The sequence below is a fragment of the Herpailurus yagouaroundi genome, unplaced genomic scaffold (assembly GCF_014898765.1).
Source record: "Herpailurus yagouaroundi ecotype Mexico unplaced genomic scaffold, PumYag 182, whole genome shotgun sequence".
NCBI classification, from domain to species: domain Eukaryota; kingdom Metazoa; phylum Chordata; class Mammalia; order Carnivora; family Felidae; genus Herpailurus; species Herpailurus yagouaroundi.
In genome coordinates, this window is record NW_024412413.1 from 11,579,559 (window position 1) to 11,591,109 (window position 11,551).

At 46.6% G+C, this 11,551-nt stretch overlaps 1 protein-coding gene across 1 annotated transcript in view; it reads left to right on the top strand.

Moving 5' to 3' along the window:
- The first annotated feature begins 11,307 nt into the window (after positions 1-11,307).
- Positions 11,308-11,551, top strand: part of MYH9 (myosin heavy chain 9) — a 92,443-nt gene continuing 92,199 nt past the window's right edge. Inside the window, exon 1 of the mRNA XM_040490927.1 lies at positions 11,308-11,503. The gene's annotated coding sequence lies outside the window, so the exon portion shown is untranslated. The remainder of the gene's footprint in view (positions 11,504-11,551) is intronic.

Sequence of the window (11,551 nt, forward strand, 5' to 3'; positions counted from 1 at the left end):
CCTGGGACGAACTCCTCCCCCTTCCCCCCCAGATGCCGCCCTTTGCCTCCCCAGCCCCCAACAGCGCTGTGTCTGCCGCACCCAAGCAGCCCATTAGAACTTGTGTGAGCGGCACCCGAGCAGATCTGGGCCCGGTGTCAGCCGCCGACCCTGGAGCAGGGTCTGGCAAATAATAAGCCCTCAGGGAATCTCTGGGGAATGACAAAATGAACCTCCTGGAGGAGAGGAGGTACAAGGACACACAATCATCATCATCCTACAAACCATTCCGGCGTCTTCGTTCTTGCAACAACCCAACTTTGCAATGACTGTCATCACCTTCATTTTTTTTAATGCTTATTTATTTTTGAGAGAGAGAGAGAGAGAGAGAGAAAGCATGAGCAGGGGAGGGGCAGAGAGAGAGAGAGAGAGAGAGACCCAGAATCCGAAGCAGGCTCCAGGCCCCGAGCCGTCGGCACAGAGCCCGACGCGGGCCTCGAACTCACAGACCGCGAGATCATGACCTGAGCCGAAGTCGGACGCTCAACCGACTGAGCCACCCAGGCGCCCCTTTTATCGTCTTCATTTTACACCTGAGGACACTGAGGCACAGACAGGTTCCGTAAGTGGCAGAGTCTGGACTCTGATCTGGGCGGCTCAAGACGCACGACAGAAAGGAAGCAGTAACCGCGCAGAGATGTAATCGCGCTGCAGGCCAAGTGGACGGAGAAGTCACTTTCCAGTGGAGGGTGGGGGTCCCGAAGGTGGGTAGGGGCCCAGGGGGCAGAACTGGCAGAAAAGGTATGAGAGCAGTGGCGTGACAGTGGCCAATTTGTAGAATGGGCAGGTTCAAAGTGCAGGGAACGGCCGCCGCTTGGGGTATAGGACCCTGCAGAAGACCAGGGAGAGACAGGGCTTACCAGGATGCTGGAGACAATTGCAGGGGGCCTAGGATACCAGGTTAGGAGTTTGTGCGGCACACAGAAAGCGCTAGAAACATTCCTGGGCTGGAGAGAAGCAGGATGTGCTCGGGTCTTTGAGGGTCAGGGCAGAGTCCACCAACACAGCGCAGCAAAGTGAGAGGTCATGGATTTGGTGCCGCTAGGAGATCGGGGTTCAAATCCCAGCCTGCCTACCTATGGGCCCAAGGACTTTGATTAAGTTGCTTAACATTCTGGGCTTTGGTTTTGGCCTCTGTAAAATGAGGAGAGAGGGGCGCCTGGGTGGCGCAGTCGGTTAAGCGTCCGACTTCAGCCAGGTCACGATCTCGCGGTCCGTGAGTTCGAGCCCCGCGTCGGGCTCTGGGCTGATGGCTCGGAGCCTGGAGCCTGTTTCTGATTCTGTGTCTCCCTCTCTCTCTGCCCCTCCCCCGTTCATGCTCTGTCTCTCTCTGTCCCAAAAATAAATAAACGTTGAAAAAAAATTAAAAAAAAAAAAAAAAGAAACTGAGAGCTCTACTATGATCTTAGGCAAATTATTTGACTCCTCCGTGCCTCAGTTTCCTCATCTGTGAAATAGGGGAGAATAATAGTACCCACATCAAAGCACGGTGACGGAGATGCAATAAGGCAATCTATGTGCCAAGTCCTTAGCCCCGAGCCTGCCCGTGAGTGCTCAGTAAATCTGTGCTGAGGGACACCTGGGTGGCTCAGATGGCTGCATGTCCGAATGTGGCTCAGGTCACGATCTCGTAGTTCGTGGGTTCAAGCCCCACGTCGGGCTCTGTGCTGCCAGCTCAGAGCCTGGAGCCTGCTTTGGATTCTGTGTCTCCCTCTCTCTCACCCCGTCCCCTCTCCTGCTCATGCTCTGTCTCTCTGTCGCTCTCAAAAATAAATAAACATTAAAAAAAAAAATCTGTACTGAGCTGATGCTCACAGCCATACTTCAGGACAATCAACTCTGGAGGTGGAAAATACCGGGAAGGGGGGAAGAGGGAGGAGACAGTGGAGACGCTAAGATCCTTGTCTCGGGGGGAGGAGGAGAGGGTAAGGGACAGAATGCAGTGAGAACCCAGGGAGAAGGAAAGGAAGCCTGGGTAAGATGGTCTCAGCAAGAGTGAAGTCTCCCAGAGAAGGCGGAGGAGAGGGGAGGCTTCTGGGTTGAGTCGGTTGGCATGGAGAGGCTGGAAATGTGACCAGAGCTGGAAGTCAGGCGCACAGACAGGTTTGGCAAGACCCATGATGGTGGGAGTTCATCATTAGAGGCTGAAAACAGGGAAACACATCAAGAATCCTGGGCAAGAGAACTATAGGTAATTTACATGTTTTCCGTTTTTTTTTTTTTTTTTAATATTTTGGAACTTAAAAAATTTTTTGAGTTGGTATTGGGGCACCTGGGTGGTTCAGTCGATGGGGTGTCCAACCTGTTGGCTCAGGTCATGACTTTGCAATTCATGAGTTTGAGCCCCGCGTCGGGCTCTGTGATGACAGCTCGGAGCCTGGAGCCTGCTTTGGATTCTGTGTCTCCCTCTCTCTCTGCCCCTCCCCTGCTCTCTCTCTCTCTCAAAATAAATGAATAAACTTAAAAAAAAATAACGTTGATTGGGGTGCATGGGTGGCAAAGTCAGTAGAATATGTGACTCTTGATCTCAGGGCTGGGAGTTAGAGCCCTGTGTTGTGTGTAGAGATTACTTACAAATAAAATCTTAAGAAAGTGCTGATTAAGAGAAAAAGACTGGAAAACACATGCAACAAAAAAATAGGCAAGTTAAATGTGATGAAAATAAAAGAACTTCTGTGCATTCGCATCTATGATCAGTAAAGTAAAAAGGCAACCCACAGAATGGGAGAAAATGATCTGATGTGGGATTGATATGCCGAACATACAGAGAACTCTTAAAACTCAACACCAAAAAACAAACCACCCAAGTCAAAAATGGGCTAATGAGGCATTAAGGAATCTCCTCCTGAAATCATTGTTTCACTATATGCTAACTAATTTGGATGTAAATTTAAAAAAATAAACAATACAATTAAAAAAAATGGGCTAACAACTCAGTAGATCACAAATCAATAAATTTTACCTGCGTGGACCCAGAGTAACCACCAACCAGGTCGAGATATAGAACATTCCAGTACTCCAGAAGGCTACCCCCTCACATTCACAAACTCTTCAAAGGGAACCTCCATTCCAGCTTCTGCGACTAGAGACTGATTTTGCCTGTATTATATGGCTTCTAATTTTTTTTTTTTTTTTTTTTTGGTATCTAAACTCTTTCAAACAGTATGTCTGAGAGGTTCATTCATTTCACACAGAACAAAACAACAGCTTAAGTGAGCTATGTCACATACCATACAGTTTCTCCTTTTTAAAGTATACAATTCCAAAAGAAGTTGGCGGTGGGAGGGAGTCTGCCTGGCTCAGTTGGTAGAACATATGACTCCTGATCTCTGGGTTGTGAGTTCGAGCCCCACGTTAGGCACAGAGCTCACTTAAAAATAAATAAGTAAACACATAAATACATAAAGTAGACAGTTCTGTAGGCTTTTAGCGTACTCACAGAGTTGCACAGCCATCACCACAATCCAATTTTAGAACATTTTCGTTGCCTCAAAACAAAAACAAAAACAAAAGAAAGCCCAACCCTCCTAGCCATTAGCGCTAACTTCTCATTTCTTCCTTTCTTCTCAGCTTCCGGCAACCACTAATCTGTTTTCTGTCTCTATCGATTCGCCTATCCCGGAAATTTCATAGACGCGAAATCACACAATATGTGTGCTTTTTTGTGACCGGCCACTTCGACCTGGCATAATGTTTTTAAGGATCACCCGTGTTGTAGCTCGTGTCAATATTTCCTTCCTTTTTACACCTGACTCATATTCTATTGTACGAAGATGCCGCATTTTGTTTATTCATTCATCAGTTCACATTTAAGTCTTTGTGTGTGGGTTTTTTTTTTAAGTCTTTGTGTTTTTTTAAAAATTTTAAATGTTTATTTATTTTTGAGAGAGAGAGAAAGAGAGAGACACAGAACATGAGCGGGGAAGGGGCAGAGAGAAAGGGAGACAGAAAACCCAAAGCAGGCTCCAGGCTCTGAGCTGTCAGCACAGAGCCTGACGCGGGGCTCGAACCTTCGAGCCGTGAGATGATGACCCGAGCCAAAGTGGGACGCTTAACGGACTGAGCCACCCAGGCGCCCCAAGTCTTTGTGTTTTTTTATGTTAGCTCTAGTTTGTCCTTTTTCCTGTCTTTGTATCAGTCCACTGTATGGATATACTCCATGTATTCATTTTACCATCCATATACTTTTCTCCTCTTGGTTTTTGGCTACTTTAAATTGCTAAGAACATTTTTACACATATGTTTGTTGGGCCCAAGCACTCATTTCTCTCGGGTATAGTATATACTTAAGAGTGGACTTGCTGGGGGCGCCTGGGCGGTTCAGTCCGTTAAGCGTCTGACTTCAGCTCAGGCATGATCTCAGGATTCGTGGGTTCGAGCCCCGCCTCAGGCTCTATGCTGACAGCCCAGAGCCTGCAGCCTACTTTTGAGTCTGTCTGTCTGTCTCTCTCTCTCTCTCTGTCTCTGCCCCTCCTCCGCTCATGCTATGTCTCATGCTATGTTTAACGAATAAACATTAAAAAGAGTGGACTTGCTGGATCGTAGGGTAATACATGTATATTCAACTTTAGTAGACATGGCCGAACATTTTCCCAAAGTGGTTGTAGAAACTTGCACTCACTCCCACAAGTAATTCTTGAGAGTCCAGGACCTCCCGTTCTGGCCAACATTTCGTATCTTCATTTCAGTCGTGCGGGTTGGGGGTTAGTGCTCTCTCATTGTGGTTTTAATTTGCATTCTGTTATAACTAATGATGTTTAGCACCTTTTTATTTGTTTCCTGGATAATTAGATATCCTCTTTTATATTAGTGGCCATTCCGATCTTTGCCCATTTAGGAACAAATTGGGTTGTGTGTCTTTTCTTTCTTATTTTTTTTATGTGAACTCTGCCCCCCAACGTGGGGCTCGAACTCATAACCCCAAGATCAAGAGTCATATGCTCTACCAGCTGAGCCAGCCAGGTGCCCCATCTGTCTTTTTCTTAACACAGATTTTTTTTTTTTTTTTTGAGAGAGAGAATGCCTACACAGAGGAGAGGCAGAGGGAGAGAGAGAGAGAGAGAGAGAGAGAGAGAGAGAATCTTAAGCAGGCTCCACTCCACACCCAGTGCAGAGCCCAATGCAGAGCTCAGTCTCATGACTTTGAGATCATGACCTGAACTGAAATCAAGAGTTGGAAGCTTAACCAACTGAGCCACCCAGGCACCCCTAGATGTTCTTGATAAATTTGGAATACAGCTCCTTTGACATATATATTGTTATTATTTTCTCCCAGTCTGTGATTTGATTTTTCACTCTTTTTTTAATTTTATTTTTTGCTCTCTTTAATGTGTCTTTCGGTGAACAGATGTTCTTAATTTTAATTAAATTCAATTGAAAGATCTTTTCTTATGGTTTATACTTTTTTGTCTTAAGAAATTTTTGTCAGGGTGCCTGGGTGGCTCAGTTGGTTGGGCATCCTACTTTGGCTCAGGTCATGATCTCACAGCTCGTGAGTTCGAGCCCCGCATCGGGCTCTGTGCTGACAGCTCGGAGCCTGGAGCCTGCTTTGGATCCTGTGTCTCCTTCTGTCTCTATTCCCCCCTCACTTGCACTCTGTCTCTCTCTCAAAAATAAAGATTAAAAAAAATAATAATAAATAAATAAATAAATAAATAAATTTTTGTCTATTTCAAGGTCATGGAGATATTCTCCTATGCTTTCTTCTAGAAGTTTTATTGTCTACTTTTCATATTTAGGCCTCTGATTCCTCCTGAACTATTTCCCTAAATGGTGTGAGGGTAGGGATCAAGATTCACGGTTCCACAGGTGGATATGCAATTGACCTGCACCATTTACTAAAAAGACCATCTTTTCTTCATTTATTTTCAGTGGCAATTTTGTAATATCTCAGACAACCATGTATATATGTGGCCCTCTCCATTTTATTCAAATATGTATGTGTGTGTCTAAACATTTGAAAGAACCAAGGTTTGTTAATAGTTGCTATGTTGTGGTGGTAAGTTTATGGGTGCTTTTAATTTTCTTGCTTTTTAATATTTTCTATACCAACCATAATACTATTTTAATTCTCAGACAATATAGATGAAATATTTTCCTAAAAATTTTTCAAGTGTAGACTCTATATCAAGGATGCAGTTTCTTGGGAGACAGAGGAGGGGTTAGGCCAGATAGCGGGTGGGAGGGCTTCTTTATTCTTTTATTAAAAATTTTTTTAATGTGTATTATTTATTTTTTACATTTCATTATTATTATTATTTTTTTTTAATTTTTTTTTCAACATTTATTTATTTTTGGGACAGAGAGAGACAGAGCATGAATGGGGGAGGGGCAGAGAGAGAGGGAGACACAGAATCAGAAACAGGCTCCAGGCTCTGAGCCATCAGCCCAGAGCCTGACGCGGGGCTTGAACTCACGGACCGCGAGATCGTGACCTGGCTGAAGTCGGCCGCCCAACCGACTGCGCCACTCAGGCGCCCCTCATTATTATTATTAACATTTATTCATCTTTGAGAGACAGAGCGTGAGTGGGGGAGGAGCAGAGAGAGGGGGACAGAGAATCTGAAGCAGGCTCCGGGCTCCGAGCTGTCAGCACAGAGCCCGATGCGGGACTTGAACTCACTGACTGCGAGATCATGACCTGAGCCGAAGTCAGACACTTAACAGACTGAGCCAAGGAGGGCTTCTTTAGTTAGGGAAGCATCTGAGCTAGCGGATGGGGATGAGAGAATTCAGGGCCTGGCCAACAGGCCCTTCCATTTGAGCGACCTCAGTTCCCTGGAGAGGGTGGTGCCAGGAGGCTGGAGCTATGAGGTAAATGGAAATGAACATTATCATTAATGCTCTATTGTAAGTGCATACTATTTAGCAGTTTAGAAAACACCTTGAGGCGTGGGTCTCCTGTGTTCTTGCCAGCCATCCTTGGGACCAAGCAAGACTCAGTGATTATACCCATTTTACAGATAAGGAAACAGATGCTGAGTCCTGCTCAAGCATTCACTAAGGACCATTTTATGCTGGGCTTTGTGTTAGTTCCAGGTCCACAGAGGCAAACAAGGCACAGCCCCTATGTGTCCTCAGGCAGCTTCCAGCAGGGGCGGAGGAAACAGCCAGTAGACGGAGGGTTAAAATCCAGTGTGCAATGAGAGAGATAAGGGAAAGATGATGTGATGTGATTGTACAAAGGACACGCGCCCAAACTGGCCTGCAGGGTCGGGGAAGACATTTTAGAAGAGGTGACATCGAACTGAGTCACTTTCTTCTACTTCGGATAAAATTATGCAAGTGATATGTGTGTTAGAAACACAGAGAAGCAAAAGAAAAAATCAGCCACAATCCTTCTATTAAGAGGTAACCCTTGGGGCACCTGGATGGTTCAGTCAGTGAAGCCTCCTACTTGACTCAGGTCATGATCTTGCGGTTCGTGGGTTTGAGCCCCGCCTCGGGCTCTGTGCTGACAGCTCAGAGCCTGGAGCTGCTTCGGATTCTGTGTCTCCTTCTCTCTCTGTTCCTCCCCTGCTCACGCTCTGTCTCTGTCTCTCTCTCTCTCAAAAATAAACAAAGATTAAAAAGAAATTAAATAAAAAAGTGTCTGACTTCCACTCGGGTCATGATCTCGCGGTTCGTGGGTTCGAGCCCCGCATCGGGCTCTGTGCTGACAGCTGACAGCCCAGAGCCTGGAGCTGCTTCGGAGTCTGTGTCTCTCTCTGTGCCTCCTCCACGCATGCTCTCTGTCTCTGTCTCTCAATATAAACAATTCTTAAAAAAAAAAAAAAAAAAAAAAAGACACAACCCTTTTGGTGCCTGGCTGGCCCAGTCGGTTAAGTGTCTGATTTCAGCTCATGTCATGATCCCATGACTTGTGAGTTTGAGCCCTGCGTTGGGCTCACTGCTGTTGGTTCAGAGCCTGCTTCAAGATCCTCTGTCCCTCTTGCTCTGTACCCCTCCCCTGCTCATACTCTATCTCTTAAAAATGAACATTTTTAAAATAAATAAATAAATAAATAAAACATTAAAAAAAAAGACATAACCCTTATTTACACGTTATTATTCCTTTTAAGCCTCATTCTTTCTGAGAACACACACATGCACACACACACATCGGACAGACACACAAACACTGTGCAAAAATAAATGAGATCCTGCTATAACAACATTCTCTAACTTGCTTTTCTTTATTTAACATATCTTAAATCAGTAATTACAAATCTAAATAAAATTTTAGTGTCTTTCTGAGTATTTTGCAAGATATGGATGCATCAACATTTATTCAATCTCTTATACATTTATTTTTAATACTTAGTAACTATAAACAATGTTGGAAAGAATACCTTTTATTATTTATTTATTGGAAAGAATACTTTTTAAACCACCAAAAAAGTCTGCATTTTTCTTTCTTCCTTTAAATTTTTTTCATGTTTATTTATTTTTGAGAGACAGAGAGAGAGAGAGAGAGACAGAGTGTGAGTGGGGGAGGGGCACAGAGAGAGGGAGACACAGAATCCGAAGCAGACTCCAGGCTTTGAGCTGTCAGCACAGAGCCCAATGGCAGACTCGGACTCAGGAACCGCGAGATCATGACCTGATCATGACCTTTTAATTAATTAATTAATTAATTAATTTTGAGAGAGAGAGAGAGGGCCCCTGCTTGCAGGAGGGGCAAAGAGGCTCCATGCTGTCTGGACAGAGCCTGATTGGGGCTGACCCCACCAACGGTGAGATCATGACCTGAGCCAAAATCCAGAGATGGACACTTAACCCACAGAGCCACCCAGGCGCCCCCCCCCACCCCTTTATTAAAATTTTATTTTATTTTATTTTATTTTTTTCAACGTTTATTTATTTTTGGGACAGAGAGAGACAGAGCATGAACGGGGGGAGGGGCAGAGAGAGAGGGAGACACAGAATCGGAAACAGGCTCCAGGCTCTGAGCCATCAGCCCAGAGCCCGACGCGGGGCTCGAACTCACGGACCGCGAGATCGTGACCTGGCTGAAGTCGGACGCTTAACCGACTGCGCCACCCAGGCACCCCTAAAATTTTATTTTTAAGTAATCTCTACACCTATCATGGGGCTTGAATTTATAACCTCAAGATCAAGAGTCTCACGCTCTACTGACCAAGCCAGCCAGATGCCCCTGTGCACTTTTCCAATCATGTTTTTACTGTGAATTTTCGGAGACAACTGATCGGTTTACTTTCTCGCCTATATCTCTAAACCTAAGAGTGGGTGTTTGTATCCTTTTATTATTTTTTTTCAAAGTTTGTTAGGTGAAAAATGGCATCCCATGTTGTTCTGTTTCCATTTCTTTTTTTTTTTTTTTTTTAACGTTTATTTATCTTTGAGACAGAGAGAGACAGAGCATGAACGGGGGAGGGTCAGAGAGAGGGAGACACAGAATCCGAAACAGGCTCCAGGCTCTGAGCTGTCAGCACAGAGCCTGACGGGCGGCTTGAACTCATGGACCGCGAGATCATGACCTGAGCCGAAGTCGGCTGCTTAACCGACTGAGCCACCCAGGCGCCCCTGTTCTGTTTCCATTTCTAATGACTCATTTTTTTTCATAATTATTGGCCATTTATGTTTCTTCTTTCTTAGTTGCCCATTCCTTTTTTTGGACCATTTTTATTTTGGAGTACTTGGGGTTTGTTTGTTTTTTAATGTTTATTTTTGAGAGACAGAGACAGAGAGAGAGAGAGAGAGAGAGAGAGAGAGAGAGAGAATGAGCAGGGGAGGGGCAGAGAGAGAGGGAGATAGAATCTGAAGCAGGCTCCAGGCTCTGAGCTGTCAGCACAGAGCCTGACTGGGGGCTCAAACTCACACATTGGAGATCATGACCAAAGCTGACTTCAGCCACTTAAGCGACAGAGCCACCCAGGTGCCCGTGGAGTACTTGGGGTTTTTCTTAATGACTGAGAAGAGCTCTTTGTATATTGTTGGTAGTAATTCTTAGGGTTGCATCATTTTTTTCCCTAGTGTTCTTTTGCCTTTACATCATAAATTTTTTCTGAAGTTATAATTTAATCATGATAGTATGAACATTCCAAAAGGAAAGAGTAATGAGAAATTTTCCCTCTTCGATATAAAATATATTATAAAGCTCCCATCATTAAAGTATTTTGGAACTAGCACAGAAAGGTCAATGGATACAACTCAGAAACAGGTCCCAGCATATATGTTAGAAAGGTGATGAATCAGTGGAGAAAATGGTGTGTGGACAACTGGGCTATTACGAAAATTGTTTTAGCTTTCCCCCTCATTCCACAACCAAACTGAATTCCAAATGGATTAAAAGATAAGTACAATTTTTTTTTTTATTAAAAAAAAAATTTTAGTGGCCTCTACGTCCAACGTGGGGCTTGAACTCACAACCCTTAGATCAAGTCGCATGCTCTACCCACTAAGCCAGCCAGGCACCTCTAAAAAAATTTTTTTTTAATAACAAAGTTTTTATCCTCGTGTAGTGGGCAGTGACCAAAAAGAGCGGCGCTTTGCCAACCTGAGAAAAAGCGCACACACACACAAATTCGTACCAAAAATCTGAAAGGGAATGTGCCAATTAATGGCGTGAAGGTAAAGAGGCCTGGAAGTGCACCCCAAGAACCCGTCTGAGCCAAGATCCGGAGGCCAGAAGACCGCAGCGGGGTCTAACGACAGGGTCAGGAATCGAACTCAGGGCGCCCGGAGCGGATCCCGGGCTGAGTCCACGCCCGCCCCCACCCCTCCACCCCCCACGCCACCATAATTATGTAAAATAGCACTTTTCCCATATATGGTACTTAATATCTGTTCTTCTGGTAGGAGGGCACGGGACCGGGAAAACAGCTCGAGGGGCGGGGTGTCAGAGTCCGGGACCTCCCCAGCCGGCTCCCGCCCTGCCTCGCCCGGCCGCGGCAATGCACCAAAATCCCTGCCCGAGCCCTCTGCGAGCCTCCTCCTCCTGATTGGACTCTCTCTGTGTCTATCCCCCCCCCTGGAGCCTGGCTGTTCGTCGGACCCGCCCTAGGGGGCGGGGCTCCCGCCTAGGAAGCGCGGAGGAAGGTGGAGCGGGCGGCGGTGGGGGCGGCTGAGGAGGATGAATAACCACGCCTTTGGTCTCAGAGGCTCCTCCACCCCCTTCCCACGGGCCAAGGTGTCTGTCCATCATACCCGAGGTCGGACTGGAGTGGGCGAGGCAGCTCAGGGGGCGGAGTCGTGCCCCAGGCTCCGCCCCGGAGCCGGCGCCGGGCTGGAATAGGCGGGCGGCTGCTAGGGCGGGGCGGGAAGGCGGCGAGGAGCCGAGCTGGGTGCGGTGAGGCGCGCAGATCACCGCGGTTCCCGGGAAGGGTACGGAAGGCTGAGCGAGACTGACCTCCTGCAGCTCCCGCCTCGCGCGCTCGCCCCCCACCCCCGCCGTCGCCCGAGCGCTCGAGAAAGCCCTTTCGGGAGAAGCAGCGCCCGTTCCCCGGCGCAGATCCAGGTTCAGGTGAGCGAGCCCCACCGGCCGGTCCCGCCCCGGGCGGGGGCGGTGGCG